At 28.3% G+C, this 26,619-nt stretch overlaps 1 protein-coding gene across 1 annotated transcript in view; it reads left to right on the forward strand.

The window, feature by feature from the left end:
- The first annotated feature begins 333 nt into the window (after positions 1 to 333).
- LOC142325069 (acyl-CoA Delta-9 desaturase-like) overlaps positions 334 to 26,619 on the forward strand; it is a 77,224-nt gene continuing 50,938 nt past the window's right edge. Inside the window, exon 1 of the mRNA XM_075366430.1 lies at positions 334 to 491. The gene's annotated coding sequence lies outside the window, so the exon portion shown is untranslated. The remainder of the gene's footprint in view (positions 492 to 26,619) is intronic.

Below are 26,619 nucleotides of genomic sequence, written 5' to 3' on the forward strand. Positions count from 1 at the left end.
GTGATTGAAGTATCGCAACCTATTGAAAGCGTATTCATCTTCCGATATTAATTCATTAAAACGAACGATTTGAAGTTATATGAAAAAGAAAAAATTTAACGAAATATTACTTTGAAAATTAAACTTCGTATTCTAACACAAAAATCTATTTTGAGGAATATTTATATCAAAAGAGTTTACATCACGCACGAGTCGAAAAGATTTAGCGATAGTCAGGATCATCTTATTAAATAACGAATTAATTGTAATACCACAACAATAAAAGGGTTGGATTGATGTACAGAAGCCGCAACGAATCACGTGACAATCAAGAGTTGCAGCGCTCCCTGACGGCCCGCTGATCACACTATAACCCGGTCCAAAAGCTATCAACAGATTATAAAGAGGAATTTTGCAGAGGTCTCTGTCTCAGTCCCGCATAGTCGTAGCTGTGTTGTAGTTCGCATTTGTTGTTAGTTAGTGGTTGGTGTTCAAGCAGTAATTATCAGTCTGTGAGTATCTTATTTATATACTTTAAACAGCGAAATTATAAATATAAGCTGTTATAAAAATTTTACTTTAATATTATGTTTTTTTATTTTTTTAATAAATTATTTTATTTTTTAACTTTTTTTTTTAGAAATTAGAAGTTAAACAATTTTATTATTTGTTTTTATTTTTATGATTATATTTTATATATAAAAATAGGAGTGTATATGAAACATTAAATTTATTTTTTAATTATTTTCTACTTCAAAATATCTAAACAGATATTTATAAAATTAAATTATAGACAGCATATCAACATTTATTTTCACGCAAATATAAATTTACATACAATGAGCATTAAAACTTTGTATCATTTTTAATCCAAATTTATTAATACTACCATTATTCAATTCAAAAACAAAAAAATGCATTGAAATACTACTTATAAAATCACTATCCCATTTTTTTGTATAATAAATAATTTTTTTTATTTTAAATTGATTTATTAATATTATGTGAACGTATGCATTATGTAAACCAGATATTAATACCGAGATATAAAGTGAGATACCACATATTCGGATATATAGTTTATATTCCGTTATACTTAGCGTATGTTGTTATAGAATTGAATTGTTTATTGTAGAATCATTGCTTTCGGGCGCTAATATAAGTGCGTACAAAAAAAAAACACCAGTACGGACATCGGACTGAAAAACCTTCTAAACTTGTTAACGATCAAAATATAATAATCAATAACGAAAATGATACACAGGGCTATAATAGGGTTAATGTAATCTAAGCCACTCAGTTTTTAGGCTAGGCCAGAAGAAAAAATTTTCCACAACTTCTCTAGAAACTGAACACAGTTTTTTTTTTTGTCTTCAGTCATTTTACTGGTTTGATGCAGCTCTCCAAGATTCCCTATCTAGTGCTAGTCGTTTCATTCAGTATACCCACTACATCCTACATCCCTAACAATTTGTTTTACATATTCCAAACGTGGCCTGCCTACACAATTTTTTCCTTCTACCTGTCCTTCCAATATTAAAGCGACTATTTCAGGATGCCTTAGTATGTGGCCTATAAGTCTGTCTCTTCTTTTAACTATATTTTTCCAAACGCTTCTTTCTTCATCTATTTGCCGCAATACCTCTTCATTTGTCATTTTATCCACCCATCTGATTTTTAACATTCTCCTATAGCACCGCATTTCAAAAGCTTCTAATCTTTTCTTCTCAGATACTCCGTAACAGATCGGATCCGTTACTGAATACAGTAACGGATCCAAAAACTATCGTTAAAAATATTTATAATCGTATTACAGTCTTGCCATATAACAGTCTTACCAGATGGATTAATGAAATATTCTTTACTTAAAAAGAGAGCTGGTTACAAATTGCCTAGTGCTGGTTCTCAGCACTTTAAGATAGAATGAATGACAACATAATTACCATATTGAATTCAACTACAAAATTATTTGCTATACAGTAAGAAAAAAGATATATTTGTTTATCCAAAAATTACTTTAACACAATTTTATGTTTTCATTAAAAAAATATTCAATGAAAACATCGTATTGCTCAGTAATTTTTTATGTAGATAACCAATTCATCTTAGTATTTTTCATATCATCACCGGTATAAAGCACTAATTTCCTCCAATGGTCGCATAGTTTTCGGATTTAATTTCGTTAATCGAAATCCTACCAAAAAAAGGATATCATTTATTTTGAAATACTAAAATAAAAATTCATAATTTCAGTACTTGGGAATTGTTATTAAAATATTTCAACACTGATATCTGAACGTTAAATTTTTCCATGAAAAGGATAACAACTATAAAAAATATTTACGCAACATTGTTACCTATAATAATTTTAATATGTGAGATAATAAAAATGATAATCTAAATTATAATACTCTATTGTAATATATGCGACAATAATAAACTTAATGAATTCTCCAGTTTAATTTCTATAACTATTGTTTTACCACGGGTTTCTTCGATTTTTAAGCTCTTTATATTCGTAATAATATTGCAATTAAAGAATAAAATAATCAATGGAATCGTCATTTCTAATTCAGCATCTCCATATATTAATAAATAAATGAAAAAAAAAACGTTATGCTTGATTTTATATTTATATATATTTATTTATTACATATGTTTACAACTGAATTACATTTGAAGTTATTCTCTTGTGAATTTCTTTGAATATTTAAAGTAATCTAGAAACATTTATTTGAATTTTTATAGTAGTCGTACATTTATTTTTTACGTGCAGAGAATAAACATAATATTCATCCAGTGATAATATCTTTGATTTTTGTTGTAGATAGATTACACGACAAATATTTTTGTTTATATTTTATAAAAATCTGATGCGGATATCACATAACTTCCTTATACGTCTATTAAATTACATATACACATTTTTTTTTTTTTTAATGAAAAGTACGTAGGATTTTATTTCACGAATAACTTTGATATTTTTTTCATTTTTTTTGTTATTGAATTATTATTTATCGTTAAAATGTTTTTACAATCAGATATTTATAATTATTAATAAATCAATATATTTAAGTTAAAAAAAAAATGAGATGAAGTTTGATTCGAACCGATGTGCCTTCCCTTGTAAGATCCAAAAATATTATTAATTGAAATTTTATTTGACTATAACTCTGGAACCAATGAAAATAAGTACCACTTATAATATATAGTTGAAAAGCTCTCAATGAGGGCTTATTGCTGCAGTCAAGAAAAAGTTCAAAATCCAAATATTTTGGGTTTTTGGACATTTTTGGTCAAGTCGATTACAATCAAAAGGGGAGGTACACAACTAGATGTTACAACAGTCCTAAAACAACAATTTCAACATCCTACGGCTATTCGTTTTTGAGTTATGCGAGATACATACGTACGTACAGATGTCAGGCCGAAACTAATCAAAATGGATTCAGGAATGGTCAAAATGGATATTCCGTTAAAATCTGAAAACCGAAATTTTTTGCTATCACAATACTTCTTCCTTTACTTCGTACAAGGATGTAAAAAATACATCGTTATTAACTTTTCTCATCTGTTGCTTGTGCGTGGAAATATGATAATGGATTTATTTAAGGTTATAAACTTATATGAAATCAAATAGAGCAAACTCTGAAAAATTGTTTTAAAATAAAGAATTTAAGACTAGAAACGGAATTTTCGATGTTATTTCAATAACTGTTTAACGTACCTCGTCTTTTGCAATAAGAATTAAAAATGTCAATCCTGACAGGAATTTGAACCCTTGACTAGATCTAATGCAATACAAAAAAATTGCAAAATCTTATTTTATGATAATTATTATTTTCTTTAATTAAACCTTTTTTGTGAGTAATCCACGTCTCGTTACAGAGTCGTGGATTACATTAATACGAAATATAATCGTGAACCGAGTCATGAGGGACAGTTTTAATGTTTGTTTGTAAAGAACTGACAGATTTATTATATTATTTGAGACAACTTTGGAACATTTGAATTGTTGAACATTTTAAGAGGAATATTCTTTGGAAATATTTCGTAGAATAAATATTTTTACAAATAGTAAAAGAGATATCTTCCCTTATTTTTTCAACAAAAAAAAAACATTTCTTAGACAAAAGCTATTGCAAAAGTCATTTCTATAAAGATTTAGAAGGATTTTAGAAAAGTTACAAACTATTTTCACTGTAATAATGGCACTATGTTTTGAGAATGTTTAAAATTGTTATTCCTGCAAATTAAGGTAGAATAAACAGGCGTGAAAATTACAGGAAACATTTTATTCTTTAATTTAAAAAGTAAATAAATAAAAATTGAAATGAAAATTATTGCAAGTTTTGTTTATTTTAGGTTTTCTTATAAAGCTTACAAAAGAAATAAAAAATGAATTAAAAACTACTTTTGAGATGATAAGTATCCTTTAAAAATTGTAATCAGTATTTTAAAAGGTTTAGGTTTCATTCAAACTGAATGGGTAGTTCTTTTTCTTAACCCAAAATTTATGAATTTTGATATGTTTTCTTTTGATTTTGTAAATTTCATCCTGAGCGAGTAAATCTAAAATATATCTATAAAATTTATGAATATATTGTATTTCTTTGAGGAAATAAAAATTCCTGCAAGTATAATTAAAACGTCCCACATTTCATACAGTAATAACATATCTTGCGAGTGTGTTTAAAATTTATTTGGCCATTCTAGTGCAAATCATAAAGCAGACCAGACAACCGGATGAATATCTGACCGTTTTATTTAAAAAACAGAAAATGATTTTTAATTAGAATAAAAGTCCATTTTCGTAAGAATAAGAATGTGTAGATTTGTTAATTGTTATGTAAAACTTATACAAAGAGAAATGTGAAAAAAAAGTCATATTTGATTTAGTAATATCAAATAGAAAAATCACAATTATTATTAATAACATATTATAAACGCTTATACGCATATATATTTAGAAATATTTTACCGATTTTTAATGATTTGACAACTATTTTTAAATATTTTTTTAATACCAATGTTTAACTATTTCTAAACGCATATATATTATTAATATGTATGTATTAATATTGTTAATCTATTGCTATTAAATGATCTATTTTTAATGGATCCCTACTAAGATATTATGCTACCGCTTTCAGTACTATCAGTTATTTGAAAGCATTAGATATTTACAACTAATTTAAATAAATAAATTCAAATTTATTTTTTTAAGCTGTCGCTGGGTTGGCCAAATAATGCTAAGGAATCTTTCGAATCTGATATACAGTGAGAAATATACTAGCTTTATTTTCTGAAGTTAAAGAAGTAAGCGTCAATCTACACAAAATAGCGAATTATATTCAGAAAAGCTGAAAAAAAGTTAAAATTTGTAACAAATTCGAATAGAAATAATTCTAATATACATTTAGAAAAGCTTACCGCTTACGTTCATCATTGCGATTGGGTTTAATTTTAAACATGTAGCCCAAATCTAATGGAATCGCAATAAGTTCCATAACTTTAACATCTCACTAAATCTTAGCTTGTATTTTAAACCGCTATGTATTACTTATCAGTTCAGTATATAAGAATCAGTTAATCTTACATCTCCAAAAAATATTAGTAGAATGTTGTTCATAATCTTAGTATCTTTGAAGTACATCAAGTCAAAATTATAAAGCAGTGTTTAATCGTTCCCATTTTTAATCGTATAACTTTATGGACAAAATAATTAGTTAAATCCTATAGCTGAAATATTTTAGAATGGTCGTTTATTTGTATTCTATCGTTCCAACTCTACGTCGTACAAATTACATATTCGTGTCATTCATTTTATGACAGGAGGGTGAAATAAGCCGAGAGGCTTATTTTGTAGCTGATACAAAATCAGCTACGGGATTCGTTCACTTGATTTTGTACCATTACTTATCGATCATCTCTGTATGAAATTTTCATACATTTAAAGTCAAATTCTTTTAAAACTACAGATTTTTACGCGATAATTCATCGATCGGCAAACTATTTCTAATGTACCTGTAGGCTAAGAACTCTGAATCACGAAAATATTTTTATTAGAAAAAAACATTAATCTGCACGGTTCAGTGACGTGTAATCTGTGCTAACGCTCAAGATCCGTTGTCAGATGCTTTATTTGTAACGTATGACTTTTGGCAGTGACCCTTTTTGTTTCATTTTTTTAGCGAAAAATTCTAAGTAGATTATAAGAAAATATAACGAAATTTTATTTAATTACATGACGTAGTTTCGATTTTTTCTTTCATTTAATAATTTAATCATTGTTTAATCAGTCAAAAAAATTAGAGGTCACGGTCAATTACTAAATGACGTTAAGCAACGTATGTCAACAATTCCGTAATATGTTGTAATTCGAAAGTAAAAGAGTACTAATAACTGCAAATAAGATTAACTCCCCATACACGTGAAAATCTTTTACTTCAGTTTAACTGTAAACTTGCAAGATAAGTAAGTCGAACTTGTTTACGTGATTGTAATCGGTACTTTAAATCTAATCAGGTTTTAAATTTTTATCGGTATTAAATTTAATCTATACTTAATTTATTCAACAGTTAACAACGTTAATCAATATTCGTTTAACAAAAAATAATTGAAGTCCATTAAGAATTTAGATCTTTTAATATTTAATAATTGTTGAAAATAATTTAACTTGCCCTGCTATTACACCGATATGAAAACAAACAACTTAATCATAAATAATTGTTCAAAATGATTGAAATTATCCCAATTGTTTCTTACGAGTTAAATATATTCGGGACGTGCAAGGAATAGCGTATAATTTCCATTTTTTAATTCCCTTTAACAGTTAAATTTATTTAATCTTCTTCACTTTTTTAAATCGTAAAATATCCGCAAAAAGATCTTTTCAGTACAATCGAACAATAAAAACAACGATTCATAAAATTACATTAAAAAAAAACCATTTTCATAGAAATTATATACTAATATCTTGATCTTTACTTTGCAATAATTTAATTTTATAATTCCCGACTAGTTCGACTACACTTCGTAACCCATCTTTTTCGGAGCTGATTTGATCCTTTATTGGTACGCTATCATATAATGGTAATAATTTAAATCCCCTTCTTTTAACCGAAATTTTAATGGTACATGTTTTGTTTTTTCTTTTTTTCTGAAAATTAGAGGTAAAATATAAATAACAAAACCGATCGAATGGTAATTCTGAACCTTACTTGAATTTACTCTACAATGAATACCGATAGACTTATATTATACAAATTGTGCTGTACTACTTTTTATTTATTTTTTTGTTTTAAATATTTTCATTATCTTGAGGGCTGATTAATTGATTTACTGCTACCTAATATTATTATTATTCTAACATTACTACAGTTAAAAAATAACCAAGAAAAGAAATACATTCTCTCCCTAACACGGAAAATTAAGAGATTAGAATGTTCCTTTAATAAAATTAAACTAATTTTATTACTAATAAATATATATAAAGTTGATCATGTTTAATCAAACATTTAAATTTATCTTATTGAATATTTTTTGTTTCGTAATATAATGTTAAGAAAGTGTAGTTAAAATAAGTGTAGCTTATTAGTATATTGTATTTTCTAATTTATTTTTGTCGTGTTTATTTTTTTATATATACATAAATGATGTAAAATATTTTTAAAAGTTGACCGATTTTAACTGAAAATGAGGTCTTTGTGAAAAATGTGTCACAGATGTAGCGAATTATGAATTTCAATCTCTACTCTGTATAAAAAATTTTGGAAAACCGTTCTTAGATGGTCTGCTATTACCAAGCATTTTATTATCTTTAATAAAATAGTTATTTTACGAGAAATTAACGACAGTTTTGAAGATTCCCGATATGAAGGTTTACTAATTTTGTTACTTACAAAAAATTATAAAAATGTATGCCATTACAAACTAATCTTACCGCAGTAAAGGGTGGCACTGCAATAGCAGTCCAAAAATAGATTATCCCGAGATGAAAATTAGAGAAACACTGTTCTATATAAATAATGTATTTCACATTAATAATTTATCAATGACTTTATTTCTCTTGCCGAGTAAGTTATTGTTAACGTAGCTTGAGCTTTGATAAGTATTAAGCAAAACACGAGGGTAATTGTATTACTTATGCTTTAACCATCACATAGGCTATTCTTAATGAAGCGCATTTTATTACAACCATTCACACAAGAAATTAATTCTATCAATTATTTACGCTTTGTATTACACAAGTTATTTTTTTATCTTCGTAATTATTACAATGTTATTGAAAGATTATATATAGATTAAAATCGTTTTTTGTTTTTTAATTGGTCCTCACTTCTGTTTTATTGTGAATTAAGGAGTAATAATAATAAAAAAATATTAATTTTTGTTTATCCTTAAAGTTATTTTTTCTGATCACAACATCGATTAAATATTAAAACTGTAAAAACTTTAAAAGACTAATTTTGTAATTGTACTCTTGCGTAGGTCTTGAGTTTATATCGTGAATTAATCATCTAAAATATAATTACACGTTAATAAACAATAGAGAATATTCATTTGTACTGTTGCTCAGCAATAAATGATGTAACAAAAGATGTAAAAAACGGAAAGAGTATCGCACGACTGAATAACAGCCTGACGGTTAAACATGTGAAATACATAATAAAATAATACCGATACACAGTACAGAGAGAAATAGAAAGATATGGTGCGAGTACTACTCGCATTTTTACATTTTTAATAAAAGTACACCGTATTTATTGATAATAGTTTATAGAAACATAAAACGATTCTGACCGGCAAGGATCAGCCCGATAAATATATTATTTTTCCAAGATAAACAGAAACGTTTAAAGAAAGTTGATATAGATCTAGATGCAACCTTACAAGAAAAAGTTAAAACGTTATCGACTCCTCAGTTCTGTCTCCGACCCGACAACTTTTGTCGGGTTCTAAACAGTATGTTCTGCCTAGAAAACATTTGATGTAAAACAATTACTCGTACATGTACCGAGTTATTTGTACGAACAAGGAATACAACAGCTATTTTTGACATAGTAAATCTAAAATTCAATTTAAACTAAAATTCATCTCTTCTTATTTTTTTATTTTTTGTTACTCCAGTCCGAATTATTAAACATTCTACTTAAATTAGTAAGAAAAATCGTTCGTTTTGATTAAAACATTTACTATGGCATAATTTATGTCTTAATAGGCACCCATCATTTCACAGTTAATTATCGTTCGTTGATAAATAAATGCGATATTAATGGCAATGCATTTTTGTTTACACTGCTGACTGATTACCGTGCGTAACCATAACGTTAGAAGTGTTCATAACCAAAATTTTTCCATCGTATAATAAGAAATATTTTAATAAATTCGAGTATAAGGGTCATGCCGATATATCATTCTATTGTACTTTGTTTAATTATTGTTCCTTAAAATTAATTTCAAATTCAATACTTTTTAAAATTCATAAACTGTAACTGCGTTTTATATACTACAGGTATTCCTTGGTATATACTCGTGTATATATACAATAAAAATTATAAAATTATATATATATAATTTTTTCCTTCGTATAAAACAATTAAGTGTTAATGGTAAATACAAAGTTTTAACAGAAAAAGTTGAGAAAAACTTAAACAATTATAATATAATCTTGGAAAACGGCCTCGTTCATTTCCGCTATTAAGTAACCACGCTCTCCAATAGCCTACTCTCTAATTAGCTTGTCCGCAATCGTTTAAGTTGTTCACTATTCTAAATTTTAATAACTGATGACCTCTTCAAATAATTTAATTTAGTGAGGTTTAACTGTATAACCATTTATGAAGAAAAAGGGAATTTTACAGAAAGTATCATTCTATTCTCGTAAAAAAAGCTTAAATCGAATTCTTACAAACTTTAAACATATTCTCTTTAAATTATTTTTTCTCAAATAATATATGGTTTAGCACGGTACAATGAAGGTAGAATTGATAAATGTTTCTTTTATTTACCTTTTATTTAATTTTAGAATTAGTACTTCAAAAAGCTTAAATTTAAAGAAGAATTTTTGTAACACCTATTTATCTTTTTTTTAGTGCTTTTGGGTTTTTTTTTAAGTCTGTTTACATTATTTTTAATTTTAAGAAATATAAATTTTTTAGTTTCAATTTTGTTTAAAATATCAATTGGTCTACAAACCTTCGACCATTTAAAACAAAAGCTATTCTCAAAAAACGTTTAATTTTTAAGTTGCATCTTAAGGAAATATAAGAATAGAAGTGCAGAGAAACATCGTAAAGAAATTACTCGCACTAACAAATAAAATTAATTACAGCTTTCTTAAATGAGGAAATACGTACTTCTTTTATTTTCGTACGACCTCAAATTTTCAACTACTTTCCTTGAATTTTCTCGAAAGAAACTTTGTATATTAGAATAAATTTTTTTTTTGCCCTACATCCCCGAGCCGGACATCCAATTAAGTATACTCGGCTCGGGGACGTGTCCTTTCCGGATCTTTTAATTGCCTGCCTCTAATCTCCAACGCAAGAACCAGGTCCGGGGCTATGCCGTTCCCAGCCCCCCCACCGGAGACCGGGTCTCGGTCTTTCCTTTTGCCAGTCTCAAACCGACGGCGCAGAAGCCGAAGCGGCCAAAGCGTATCCGGGAACCCACACCTCCGGCCGGGTCTCGGTCTTTTCATTCATTCGCACCTAACGGACCCCAGGAGTCCCCGCTCCATCACGGGAACCCACACACCAGGGCATGTGAGCCCTCAGGAACGGGGCTGTCCGCCCAGCCCTACTATAAACTACACCCCTCAGTATCACAGTCGTCTTGCCTCATCTTCTTTTATTCTGATAACTGTTCTTGCAAATATTGCAAAATTATTCCGGTTTCCGGACACAGCCAAGAGCCACTCCGAGAGTTGCTCCGGTCGGGTATGCATCAATCCTGCATTTATACTTTGTTCCTCCCATCGTCTGCACTCAAAAATAGTGTGTTTGGCATCGTCAACCGCATCGCAGTAACAACAGACCGGTGACTCTCTCCTTCTTTCTTTCTTTCTTTTTCCTGTTTAGCCTCCGGTAACTACCGTTTAGATAATTCTTCAGAGGATGAATGAGGATGATATGTATGAGTGTAAATGAAGTGTATATAGTCTTGTACATATACGGTGACTCTCTCCTGCCAAACCTATGCAGGTATTGTTCAAACGCACCATGTCCCGACATGAGTTGCGTTGTGTGGTAATCTAATTCACCATGAGAGCGATCTAGCCAAGCATCCAGGTCCGGATGAGGATATGTATCATTACGTTATAACAATATAACATAAACTAATAACGACGACAAAATAATGTTTTTTTAATAAATCCTTATTTATTTCTACGTGAAGGAATACTACGATGAACGGGGTCATTATGAAGTACATATTTTAAAAACCTGACTTCAGGAAGTAAACCACCCAGAAGTGCCCCTTCGTTTAAAAAAAGATTATGAAGAATATTTCGTTTTAAAATATAATATTACAGCGTTAAATTTTTGTTGTTTTCCAGTTTAAATGTCGTTAAGTGTATTAATAAGTCTACAAAATTCAAAGAAGGGAGATTACAAAGACAACTGTACTGCCTGCGATTGCCTCACGAATGAGTTTCATTTCTTCCTAATTAACAATGAAATGTATAGTAAAAATAGATATCTGTTTCAATTACGTTTGCTATATCTATTTCAGTAAAATAATATTATTTCGTACATATAATAACCGCGGTTGTTATTAGGAGCGTTATCATAAATTTTCGAAATTTAGAATTCCATTGAGATGTAACTAATATTGCTAGGTTTTCCCACACAAATCGGATTAAAAAAAATATTTGTAAATTTTCTAGATACGATAAAAAAAATCTTCGACTTACAGATTATTAAAAAAAATTTTATCCTTTGTCGAAGTGATTGTCGGCTTTTAATTACTTCTGGTGTCCATCTTAGTCTCCGATCAGATGTTATTTTCAAGTATTTTATTCAGTCTGATTGTGGGATAAAATAATAAAAATATTATCAAATAGTATATGTAGAGAAGTGATTTTTATTTTAAGAAACGTTTAGCGTAATTATTCTGCAAAAATATCAACAGGCTAATCAGACGTACAACTTCTACAAAATAAAAAAAGATTCATTTCAATTAATTGCTTAATGAAGACTTGAACACAAATAAGAAAAATTTCAACATACGGGTCGATTTGAGAACCACTTTCTTCAATTGTTAGAAATTTATTATACACTATCTTTTTTTAAAAATAGATTTTATTTTCTTAAGATTTATTTTATTAAAATATTGTTGAAAATGATAAATAATAGTAATATATGTTTGAATTAATCTACAATATTTACTAAAAGAAAAAATCTATGTAAACAACTCAATAAAATTTATTACGTCATGTTTTGATAAAATCAAGAAAACAACTAAAACTGTTATTTAAATGTAATTTTCTTAATAATTTTAAATAATTTGAAAAAAACGAAGCATTAACTAACAATTAACAAACATTAAAATTAATATATCAAACAATAATCTAAAAAAAAGATTTATTAGCACCATATGTGCTACACAAGTCGGAAAAATAAAAAAAAATTATTTTGCTAACATCTATTTTCCTCACTTACTAAATACTTATTTTTCGTAAGAATTCGATTTATAAACAAACGAATAGAAAGTATTATAGATTTAAAAAAACACGCTCATTTTCCCTAATAGGAAATTAATATATATATATATATATATATATTAATTTACTATAATTATTCAGTATTCTCTCATTTTTCATATATACGAGTATTTGTCATTACGATGATTATTTTCTAAGTGCATAAAGCACATCACATTACAATAATGAACCCTGACATGAAATATTTAACAGTAATATCAAACAAGAACTTTCTGCTCAGCTACTATTTTCTGAACTACAGTTTATTGTGTACTAGTATATCACGCTATCAATTTAATTTTTATACTGTTATTGGTAAAATTTATGATATTCAATATATAGGCTACTAAAATTAGATTATTTATACACGAATTCGTTATTTCCTAGCTAAAAATCAATACTGGTGTAATAGTGGGATTGTTTACCTGCATTTCTCAAGACTTTTTTCTCAAAACAGACAATAAGTAATTGATATGATCCGTTCAATAAATAGATTTCTTTTATCGTCTTAAGTCTAAAACAGTTTTTAAATATTTTTTAATGCTGCTCTTTTGAATAAAGTTTGAAACAAGTTACAAGTATGAATTACTAACTTCTACTAATATCAGAGGTACATTAAATAAAACATTATTTATTTACACCTTCGTGATAGTAAAAAAAATATTTTATTATTAAATAAAAAATTAAAGACTAGTTGATCGTTCTTCTTTTCACACGCTCTCCAGTTGAGCCGTGAAGTTAATAATACTTTTTGCAATGTTTTTTTTCTTAAATTAATCACTATGTTTTAGAGTAAAGAGTACCTGTATACTTTATGTGTACGTAAATATTTTATGTGACGTAACCTTACGATTATAATCAATCCAAAATGAGATGCAAATCACTTCCGTTAACGGAAAAGCTATTCTCAAAAAGTATAACCGTCATGGTAATTCCAAGTCGCCTCCTTCACCTACACATTATTAAGCCAAGTTTATTGAAACGCAGATCTTATTAAAGTAACATCTCTGCTCTATCCTCACAGAATGAAATTCTCTGATTGAAATTCGTTGTATCTAAGATCCTTTACATGCCTTTTAAACATATAAAAACCAGGGCTGATGTAAATCTGAAAAGTAATTAATTCCAATTTGAGGAGAAGCAACGCGTTATATATATTTCTTTTTCATCAGTAGTATTTATAGAGATATGTGTAAAATATATGAATGATTTTTCTCTATTAATTCGTATATACTAAGGCATTCACATACTAAGGCATCCTGGAATAGTCGCTTTAATATTGGAAGTACAGGTAGAAGGGAAAAATTGTGTAGGCAGGCCACGTTTGGAATATGTAAAACAAATTGTTAGGGATGTAGGATGTAGAGGATATACTGAAATGAAACGACTAGCACTAGATAGGGAATCTTGGAGAGCTGCATAAAACCATTCAAATGACTGAAGACAAAAAAAAAAATTCGTAAATCTCAATTCAGCTTTCCTTTTTTTCACTTTATAGATTATAATAAGTTAAGCCGTTAACGTAAAAACGTAGATTTTAATAAAACAATATATTATTTAATATAAAACAAATATAAATGCTGATTATTGCTTAGACTACTATGAATTTTTTTTACGGGTTGCATTATTAAAAGAAAGAAAACTGAACGAACGATAGTGTTGTGGTTTTTAGAAGCACTGATATGAATCGTTGCATATCGTAAAGTCTTTCTACTTTTATAGTACTAACATTACAATAATATTTGTCGTGGTCTGTTTGTTGTTTCTGTTTGTTATTTTCCACACTTAAATAGCGGTAGACGACCAGACATAAATTAAAAGTCACATGAGTTCTCATGAATAATAATAATCTTATCCCAGGTTTACTAGAGAAAATTCAGTAGCAATTTGGTTTCCAATCGGCATATTCTCCGAGCCGAATATTCTGTACTGTATCTGCATGCTGAGTCCACCGAAATGCAGGCGATACTACAAGTTTCATTAATTATTTTTATCGAAGGAATGCAGAGTTAACATCATTATTTTCAGCGAAAACAACTCTGACCGGTGCATACGGTACTTTAGACGCTTTATAGTGTCTTAAAAAAATGTACTAAACATAAAGTAAAGCAACAGATTAATGTATCCCATCCTGTTAAAAAAATTCAATTGTCTTTACTCAGTAAACCACAAAATAAACAGTTTTAACCATTTTTCTACCACTCAGTTGACCAAAAATGCTTGAAAAATGCGTTAGACTTTATAATTAATAGAAAATAATAATCTAAGCGCACGCAAGTGAGTTCTAAAAATAACTAACCAAAGGCAATTAAATATCTACTTAAAAATTAACGTTTTTGTTATTATAAGTCGACTGAATTCAGTAGAATTTGTCTCCTACTAGTTCCGTATCATTTTTTCGGCAATTTCTTTGAAACTGAAATCCTTCTCAGGTTTCTTATTTTCAACAAAGCTCACACTCAGAATAAAAAAAAATTGGCCAAGTGTTAAAAAGAGTCAATTGTACTCCATTACAGGTAAAATGAATTCTCTGGAGAAATAACAGTGGTCAAACTGTCTCATGGACACAAAAGAATAAACGATTTTAAGAAGTCATTGACCTGTGGAAACATAAAAAATATGATGGAAATACGTGATTTCTTAGTTTTTAATAGTTATTTCTTTGAAAAAATTAAAATAAATTTTATCGGTCTTTATCATTTACGTCCTACGCCGTTAATTGAATTAACATATTACTCTGTTAAATAGTAATGCGAAATGCGAAAATCTAATAATAATATTTAAGTTTTATGTTTAGACCTTGTTTGTAATAAGATCGACAAATTTTTTTAAAATAATTAATTAGTTAACAATTTTAATTTAATTAAAAGATTAGTTAAAATTAGTTTTTAGATTAAGATTAGTTAAGATTAGTTTAATTTAGATTAAAAGATTAAAATGCCATCCCGGCATTGTTTCATACGCTACAGACTTCTATTTCCATATCCCACGTACAAGCTTCAAGCTTATGTGGTGATGAAGCCGTTGTTGTTGACCAGCAACAACAATTGATACAGAAAAAATTATAAACAACTAATTTGTTTTATTTATTATATAATTAAAAGCAATTAATCTAAAAAAGAATTTATGTGAGAAATAACAATCCCGTCAAAAGTTTAGCACGTTTCATAACGGGGATGTTATAAAATTTGAAAAGTGTTTTATTATAGATTTGTTACTTATCGATTGAAATTTATTATTAGTGTAAAGATTTTGAATTATTTGGTTAACCCTTTCATGACGAATTAATTTTTTCTCAAAATTTTTAATATTTCTTCTGTATTTTGTTTAACGAATAGCTTCTTAAGTGAAATGTACGAAAAGTGTGTGGTTGTTGCATCCACGTTTGTAAAAATGTTAAGTGGAACTTATACGTCACATTGGTCATTAGGTGGGAGTATTGCATTAATAGATTTGAATAAAAACTGAGAGCATAAGAGAGAACATTTAATTTCAGCTGCAACTTATACAAAAGATAATTTAATCTTCATGACAGCTTTATTCAAATACAGGGCTGTATTACCAATGATGTTTAATGCTGATTTTACAGCGATGACAGGAATTTTACTTTCTATGAATTTTTTCCAAGTAAGGATGTGAGGAAATTTTTATGAAAAGTTTTATTTTCATAAAGTTTTATGAAAATTCTACACTGATAATTGACATAGTACCACAGACTGAAAAAAGAAAGCAAAAATGCTGAATCTATAAAGAAATTAAATTTTAAAAAAATTAAAAAATGGAGATGAAGTCTGATTCGAACCGATGTGCTTCTAAGATCCAAATATTTCATTAATTAAAATTTCATTTGGTTATAACTCTGGAAACAATGAAAATAAGTACCACTTATGATATATCGTTAAAAGGTTCTCAATGAAGGCTTATTACTGCAGTTAAGAAAAACTCCAAAATCCAATTTGTTTGGATTTGGGCTTTTTTGGAAACTTTTGGTTCAGTCGATTGCAATCAAAAAGGGAGGTGCACAACTTGATATTACAACAGTCCTAAATCCAAAATTTCAACATCTTACAACTAATCGTTTTTGAGTTATGCGAGATACATACGATATTCCGATTATAACCTATTCCTGGTTGTCTGTTCTTTTTTACTTCCTTGTACGAAGTAAAGGAAGTACTGTGATCGCAAAAAAATTTCGGTTTTCAGATTTCAACGTAAATATCGATTTTGACCATCGCTGTATCCATTTTGACTAGTTTCGGCGTGACGTCTGTGCATACATATGTATGTATGTACGTACGTATCTCGCATAACTCAAAAAAAAATTAGCCGTAGGATGTTGAAATTTTGGATTTAGGACAGTTGTAAGATCTAGTTTTGTACCTCCCTTTTTTATTGCAATCGACTGAACCAAAAGTGTCCAAAAAAGCTCAAAATCCAAAAACATTGAATTTTGGAATTTTTCTTAACTGCAGTAATAAGCCATCATTGAGAGCTTTCCAACGATATATCATAAGTGGTAGTTATTTTCATTGTTTCCAGAGTTATGGCCAAAAGATTAATACTTCGTTTTTAGAAGGGGAAGGCACATCGGTTCGAATCAGACTTCATCTCCTTTTTTTGAAATTTTTTTTAATTAAAATATTTTGATTTATAAATAATTATCAACCTCTAACCGTAAAAAAAAATTACGATAAATAGTAAGTCAATAATAACAAAAAAAAATTTGAAAAAATATCAGAAGTTATTGATGAAATAAAATTCTATGTAATTTTCATTTAAAAAAAAAATTGTGTATATGTAATTTTTATAAGGAAGTTATGTGGTCCCCATATCACTTCTTTTTTTTTTATTTACTATTATTAAAATCGATCGAGTTATTAATAAATCGAACCTTTCTTAGGGAACAACCTTTATTATCTACTTAATTAATATTTATTTAACTACCTTATTTTTTCGATTCGAGTACACACACTCGATACGGTATAAAGTATGAATTTATGTTAATTCTAAATTGCCAGTAATTCCTTAACAAACTTCCAAACCTAAAACAAAAGTAAACTTCAGAGTGTTTACGAATATACAATAATTAAAAATCTGTAGTTTTAAATTACGATAAAGAGATCCTATATATATAAATTAGTCTATTACAATAATAACAAAAATTATACTTCACCAACATCGTTGCCAGTGTATATTGCTAGTTTTCATTTAAATACTTCTTCAGTCAAATCCGAAACTTGGCATTTAAGTAGACTAGAATATTTATCTCTCTTTGTAAAATAATTTACGGTGGCTTTAAATAGGTATTAGGCTGTATTTGCCATTATAAGTGAGTAAATGACTTATTACAATTTCTACCTTCAGAAAATTAATCAAACAGTATTAATAAACTAAATCGATATTCACAATGAAAGGTACGTAATTAGATGAAAAGTTAACTATTTAGAATATTGATTTTTATTCTAATCGGAACTCTTCTGAAAAGAGTTGTCCAGTAATTTAAAATAAAATTGAATGAAACCTTGAGAATATACATATCTATCTTTTGAAACAAATAAATAAAATTTTGTTAATTTGATGCTCTTTTACTTATGATGAAGGATCTGTACAGTAATTGATTATTTCTTTAAATAATGCGTAGTGTACTACAAATTTCACTTCCACAGTATAAATTTATTATTGTTTATTAAAACAATATGTACATCTTAAATGTGACAATAGTTTTACTTCTCCGTCTAGTACTATAGCAGAGCTGTAGCTGTAGAAGGGAAAGTATTTTAATCGGTCCAATTCGGGCATATGTTTTGATACCCCTAAGAAACCCAAAAAAACCGGATGGAAATTTTCCAGATATTCGTATTAACGTGCGTGTTCGGTGTCCCACTTTAAATCACCTTATATTTACAGAACTAGTGGACAGATTTTGATCAAATTTGGTCAGATTACTTCCATATATGGGGTATTGATGCCATTTAATTTTCAACTTAAAAGGTCAAAGGGATAAGGCTGTACAGCATGGTCACCCTCAATATCTCGAGATTTCGCCTAATTAATCTTCTTATTTTGTTAAGGCACATTTGTTAACAATAAAAAGGTATAAAATTTGAAAAAAATTTTGCAAAATCGTACCCCCCACCCCAAAAAATTCTCTATACTGCGTCAATAGTACCCCTTGTCACCACAATGAGCGCTAGTGTAGCAGTGACGTGCTAAATTAAGTTGTGTGTATGCGTGTGTAAGCCGTGTGACGGGAAGTCCTATAACTGTGTTGTCAGTTTCTTTTTTATTTTTAAATTATTTTGCATTAATTATAGATATATAATCGTACTAGTAATTTATAATAATTCAATTTCTATAGCTTTTCTTTCTTTCTTATACCTTTAATCTCGGAATTATGAATACAGTTACTATGTATTTGTAAATCTTTAAAATAATAAAATCTGTATTAGGCTGTTATTGTTTTAAATGTATTTTAACTTTATAAATATTTTTTTTTTTCAATTTAGGTATTAAATAGAAGCAAAACAAAGCTATGTAGAAAAACACATTAATTAAAAAATTACGGCGGCTTAATAATAATAAAGCTTTCATGAAGTTAGAATACAATAAAAACAATGAACAGTAAATATATAAAAGTACATTCCGTACATCCGCATAAACTAAATCAGCAATCCGTAGTACAAAACACGAGTAAATAAATAATGTTTGAACGCTAACAATAATTTTATTACATATTAATAGATATTTAAATTTTCATTAAAAAAACAAAAAAATTATTTGTTATTTCACAGAAAAAAGCTAACCATCCTGTTCTTACATTATAATTATTTATATAAAATTTAAAATTTACTTCAGTAATTTTTTTATTATAATTGGATATTTGATAATATTTATTTAATTTATATCCAAACAAATAAAAACGTAATGTTATTTTATAACCGCTTCGTTTTAAAATTTTCGAGAAATTATAAGATTAAACTAATTTTGTATTTATTTTTAAACGCTAATATAATTATCGCCATTACATATTACAAAGTTTTTTTTAACGTTAAAATTTTCTTTATTGTAAAAGAATTATAAGTAAATTTCAATATCCTCGTATAATTTACAATGTAAATTTGTGCTCCAAAGGATGATAAATAATTTTGTTATATTTCCTTTTCCTTCGTCACTTTCAATTTTTTAACACTCGTCCTGAAATCTTAGGATATTCAAAGGTCCAATAAAAAATTGTACATTAAGCTTGTACGTGAGGATGTACGGAAATTTTACAGCCTGAAAAAAATTCAAAGACTGCTGAAGAAGTGTAAATTGGATGATAGAGGTATAAAACGTGTTAAGTTTCAATCGCTCAATTATCGGGCTAAGATGTAAACATTAAATCTTACCCGCTTGGTACTAGATCTTGAGTTTTCATTTGTAACATTTTAGATATTATTAATTTTTATGTATTAAAGTACGTCTTGAAAATTCCAGCATTAGATACGAAAAAAATCATTTCTTTGTTAATATCTAGCCGAATATTTTGTCAAGAAAAGAAAGAAAATTATAAATTCACTGACTTCTAACGCATATCGAATAGAACTGAGAACCTTTCGATACCGGTTTCACTGATAAAACATAAAGAAGAAAACTTAGATAATAAAAAAAAAAAAAAAAATTGAATTTAAAGAGAATGTTTAATGTTAGTAAAATGACGAAACACACTTGCCAATTTGATACCAACTTTATATGTTAGTCGTTGAATTTACATATTGTTTTATTTTATCTATTTTCAAGTACGTAGAGCTTTTTAGTGGTTTAATTGACATTACGTGAAAATGTGAACTTATAACTCTTTATCTCATGTGACTAACAGTTTACGATAGAACGCTGTATTATTATTATCTTATCATTTCGTGTCAGTTTTAATTAAACCTCAAAAAAAAAATATTATAAAGCTAAGCGTTTTTCAATAATTTAAGTAGTCAACTTTTTATGATTAAGTGTGATTATGTATATGTATATATATATATTTTTATTTATTTATTTTTTTTTTTACTGATCATTTTTCATATTATTTACTAGTAGCCGTAGGAACATTAGACCTCGCTCATTTTGTTCTAAGTTTTACAAGTTAAACTCGGCAACAAATTATAACCCTAAAGGGAAAATTAAAGCACAAAACGGATTCGTTGATACTAACTGAATTGTAGGTTTACCTAGTACCAAAATTAATCTTAGTAGATAAGCAATTATTATATTAGTATATTAGTATTATATAATAATACTACAATTATTATATTAGTATATTATATCTTAGTAGTTTCCCCGTATTATTTATACCATATTGATAACGGTGGTGGAAATATAATTGGTCCTTTTCTATACCAACCTTTTCATTCGAAAGAAAGAAATCGAAAAGTAGAAGCTTACAAAATTCTACCTCAATTTAAATTAGAAAAAAAAAATCTTTGATAAATATTCAGGAAGAAGCAGGTAAATTCGTGTTTTTTTCTCCTTTTCTTACTTTTTTAGAAATTTTTTATATTTGTTGATTGTCATGTCCCATTACAATTAATAAAAATACTATTCATAAAAAAAATCAATTTGAAAAAGTACAATTTTTCTCTTTAATAATTGAAAATTTTGTATTAGTTTTGATCGACTCGGCCATTTCTTACGTGGTTCCGAAGTAAGATATAAATTTCTTAGGATTTATATCGACAGTGAAAGCGGAAACGAATTGTCCAAAACGAGCTGGACCAGTAATATCGGTATAGATAGGTACTATATCTACTTCCCGTTCTCTATGTTGGCACTTTCACTGCACGAGATTCAAGGTCGTCTGCTCTGGGTCAGGCGATTCCCCTTCCACAATACTGAGAGTACTTTTAAGTTGTCTGATGTAACGCGGTGTTAAGTTTCTTTATTGTTAGTACATCAGTTCAAAAGTATCGAACAATGACCTCTAATTAAAAATGAATATGAATGAAAAATAAAATTAATTAAAATGTATATATATATATATATATTATATGTATAATTTTTTTACAAATTTTGTAATATTCAATTACAAAAATTTAAATACGTGACCCGTCTGTATAAAAGAATTTGATTCGATAATAAAAATTTGCTTTAAGCATTTAATCAACAATGACCCAAACATATAAACAATTACTACGTTTTAAATACTTATTACTATAATGTATTATCATGTATTTTGTAATAATATGGTTTGTATCTCGTAATAAAATAATTTTTATATTATATTAAACACAATTCATTAAAAATATATTGGTAAAGGACGACTTGACTCGGTACAAAATAACTTCCAAAAGTCTATAGTTATTCAAAGTTATTCTTTGCCAAGCTTAATAAATAAAATAAGTAATGTAGTTTTCCATTGCCAAAGCGGATATAATGCTGCACATCACCGTCTCAAACCGCCACTACAAAACAGGTGATATTTAACCCTTCAAGTGACACCCATTCATTATGTTCACCACAGATTTTGGCTGTATAATTAGGATCATTACTCTCAGAGAAATAGAGTCTTACACGTGCTACTTTTAGTTCATATGTGTACGTTTTACGTGCGATGTTTCATAAAATAAAATGTGTTAGATAACATAAAAGACGACAAATTAATGACGTGAAACAATGAATTATACATGCTGCCTGTTTTCTGTAAGGGGAGAATATCTTGAACTAATAATTTAAAATTGTTTAAAATCGTTAATCTTAATCGCTAATTAAATCATTTTATTATTAATAATAATTAATTAATACAGTAAATTGACATGAGTTTCACATATTAATTCTAGAAAACTTAAATAAATTTACATTATTTATATTTACTTACATCGTAGAATTACCTCCTTAATTACTAATAAATATAACTTAATTAACTCAGTATAATGATCTTAATCGTTATCGAATACGTAAGCTGAATTAACGACTGAAGGTAAAAGGAATTAGAATTGACGCAAACATTTACAACAATAGTGTATTTTTTTTTCTAGTAATTAATTAAAATAATTTACGGTGGAGTTTGAGGTGTATATCTCGGAAATGGAAAGTCAAATTTTCATAAAATATAGATATAAAAATTTTCCATCTAATTTTGTTGATTGACTGAAGTCAAAAATTATTATTTGGTAGCCGACTATATAAAAACCAAGCATTTATTTGGTATTTCCTTTCATAGCTGATAGGATAGCTCATTTGAGTCTCTCCCCATCTATCCTACCATATATAATAATAAATCTTAAAGCATTTTGAAGAAAAATACGTATTGTTATTATTTAATTTATAGCTCTAACTCCATAACTAATATAATATTCTGTTCCATATTTTTACTAGTTGAAGTTGCAAAGATTCACATTTTTATAAGTAAAACAAAAAGTGGAAAAGTATAAAATTTGGCAAATCCATTTGAAACATTATGATGAATTTTTTTTTTGTCTTCAGTCATTTGACTGGTTTGATGCAGCTCTCCAAGATTCCCTATCTAGTGTTAGTCGTTTCATTTCAGTATACCCTCTACATCCTATATCCCTAACAATTTGTTTTACATATTCCAAACGTGGCCTGCCTACACAATTTTTTCCTTCTACCTGTCCTTCCAATATTAAAGCGACTATTCCAGGATGCCTTAGTATGTGACCTATAAGTCTGTCTCTTCTTTTAACAATATTTTTCCGAACGCTTCCTTCTTCATCTATTTGCCGCAATAGCTCTTCATTTGTCACTTTATCCACCCATCTTATTTTTAACATTCTCCTATAGCACCACATTTCAAAAGCTTATGATGAATAATGCTTCAAAATTTAAAATAATTAAGTCATCATCAGTCAGTCAAAAAGAGGCTATTTGTCCCGATATACCTAAAAAAACCAAAAATACCATTAATTAAAGTGAAGAAACGTTTACACCCATAAGATCGCTATATACGGTGCAAAGATAAAAGTGAACCGCGAGATGTTTTATGGATACTTAATAAAAATATGGTAGTGCATTTCCGAGATAGCGAATTCGACCGTACATATTATTTAATCGAATAGTAATCCATCTAATTGAGCGTTCCTAAAAAAAATGAAAGGCTGTGAAAAAATATAAACTGTAATGAAATTTACTATACGATCAGTTCCAATAGGGGACATAGGTACCTGTGTAAGGCTGCATTTCATTTGCATTTCTGTGCGTTCGATACACTGATGTGCAACAATATATTTGGCTTAGTGAAAAAAGCAGTGGAAAACCGCTGAACTCCTCATTTTTCTATTATAGATTAATTTATACGTATTTATACTCGTATATCTTAAGACCGCTATTAAAGAAAATAAAAATTGCATAAAAATACTTTGGTAGAGTTACTGACCTCAAATAATTTATAAATTAATTAATTTATAAATTATTATGTTTATTTATTAAAAATATAATGAATTTCATTTCTTTCTTTTTAAATAAATAATATCCTGTCCTAGGTAAATTTACGTAATTAAATTTATATAGTATTCTAAAGAAAATTATACGTAAATTATATAGTATTCTGTAAGAAATTTTCCTTTCCACCATTATTATTATTATTATTATTATTATTATTATTATAATAATTAGGGGCTAAATTATTAGTAATATAATTGTCATTGTTATCATTAACATTATCGATATACATATTGTAAAAGTAATAGACTACCCATTGTTTCACGTATTATCAAATACTAATTTTTACTGGTAACAATATTTTTATTATTAATATTAATTTTCCCCCAAAAAGGGGATGTTAACAGCAAACTGATTTTGAATTTAATTGTTAACGACCTAGTTAGAAATGTTATTTATTTTTCTATATTAAGTTAGATGTCAAACACTTCCTCGCCGGAAGCAAGTCGAAGCCCTTGATTAGGCAATAATTTCACAAAACGTTCTTGACGAAAGCTATTGCAAATTTATTAATCTTTATTTCATCCGTTAAATATTTTTTTAATAACTGATCCTCAACAAGTAAAAAAAAAACTTCACTAAGAGGAAGAAACAGACCCAGGTTAAAATTCTCTTACGAGTTTAAATATTTTTTACTTTCCTTTCTAGGTAGCAATATAGTAGAGCTATAACTCTAGAAGGGAAAGTATTGTAATCGATCCGGTTTGGGCATATGCGGTTTTCATCGGATCTTGACGTTTGACACCTAAGGAACCCAAAAAATAAAAAAAACCGGAAGGAAATTTTCCGAATGTTAATGTTCGTATGTACGTGTGCGTGTTCGGTGTCGGCCGCTGAATCACCTTATATCTCCAGAACTACTGGACTGATTTTGACCAAACTCGGTCAGATTAATTTCTATAAATTGGGCATTGATGCCATTTAATTTTCAGCTTAAAAGGTCAAGGGAGTGAGACTGTAGAGCTAGGTTACCTTCAATATTTCGCCTGATGAAGGTCAAATTTGTCTCAGGTACATTTGTTAACGATTAAAAAATAACAATATTTGCAAAAAAATATTTTTTACAAAATCATACCTTCATCCCAAAAAATGCTGCTGTATTTTTTGGTGACATCACAGTCGAGAGGTAGAATTAAATAAAAAAGCGTAATAAAACGGTCTGGCTGGGTCTCGAACTCGATCGCTTGGTCGACTCAATACCTGGAGCGTTAAGCCTCGCGGCTACACCAGTCCGCCGACCGTACAAGTGAAATTTGTTCTATGGACGTCGTGAAATTACATTAGTTTAGTTAGTGCCGACGGTCGCCACTAGTATAGTATGCACGCGCGCTTTAGTTAGAATCATTGAATTAAGAAAACGAATAAAATATTATATTTAAATAAAACGATAAATATTTTTAATTAAGTTGTGCGTGTAAGCGGTGCATCAGAAATAATCCACAGTTGCGATACTTTCCTGAACGAGGCTTCAACCGCGTGACCGGAAACTGCGTTGTAAGCTTTGTCAATAACTAAAATTTTAATTATAAACCTTTTATAAAAAGGTTTAAAAAGGTGATAAAGAAAATACTTTAATAGGAGAGTGGCCATCATAATTATAAAATAACCACAAGTTTTACAAATTGTATAATCAAAATAACTTTAGCGAAAACATTTTTTTTGTTGAAATATATATCCAAAATATTTGGGGGAAAACATCACGACGCACAACCTCCAAGAAAATCCAAACTGGAATGAAAGAATAAATAAACTCATCAAAGCCACAATAAAAACACAAAACATCTATAACAAAAAATGCATGTCCATAAACACAAAAATAAGACATTATAACTCAGTTATCCAACCAGAATTACTTTACGGATGCGAAACCATATTTGGACCGTACCAGACAAGGTTTACCGACAAACTGGAAAATATTGAAAGACAGATTCTACGACGATGCAACGGGAAAAACATTAAAAAAGACGGGATTTGGAGAATTAATCCAAACGAAGAGATTTACAAAACTATCATCCAGATAACTAATAAATTTAGAAAGAAGAGAATTTCCTTTCTAGGACATATTTTCAGAATGGAAGACACCAGACTTATCAGACGGATAATCGAGATTTTCTGGAAAAAGAAAAGCAGACCGAACCGGTTATACGAAGTACAGAAAGACATGGAGGAATGTCTTTCCATAACCCGTGAAAACCTAAAAACGAAAACCGGAAACTATGAGAAATTAAAAAATAAAGAAACAAGATTCCTATCAAAACCCAAGAAAACAATAAGCCGGGTGTACACTGAACAAGAAGATCTGAAACCCTTAGAAATTACTGGCAAAAAAGAAAAGCTGAAAAACAACAAATCAGCAAGAAAAGAAAGAACTTGCAAAAAAAAAATGAACTAAAGTGATCCATTATGGTCTTAAAAGTAATAAAAAAAAAAAATATATATCCAAAATAATTTAACAAAAAAACATTCTCGGAAAAATAATTAATCTAGTAAAAAAAAATTTAATCGAA

Source organism: Lycorma delicatula, chromosome 1, assembly GCF_047948215.1.
Source record: "Lycorma delicatula isolate Av1 chromosome 1, ASM4794821v1, whole genome shotgun sequence".
Taxonomy (NCBI): Eukaryota; Metazoa; Arthropoda; class Insecta; order Hemiptera; family Fulgoridae; genus Lycorma; species Lycorma delicatula.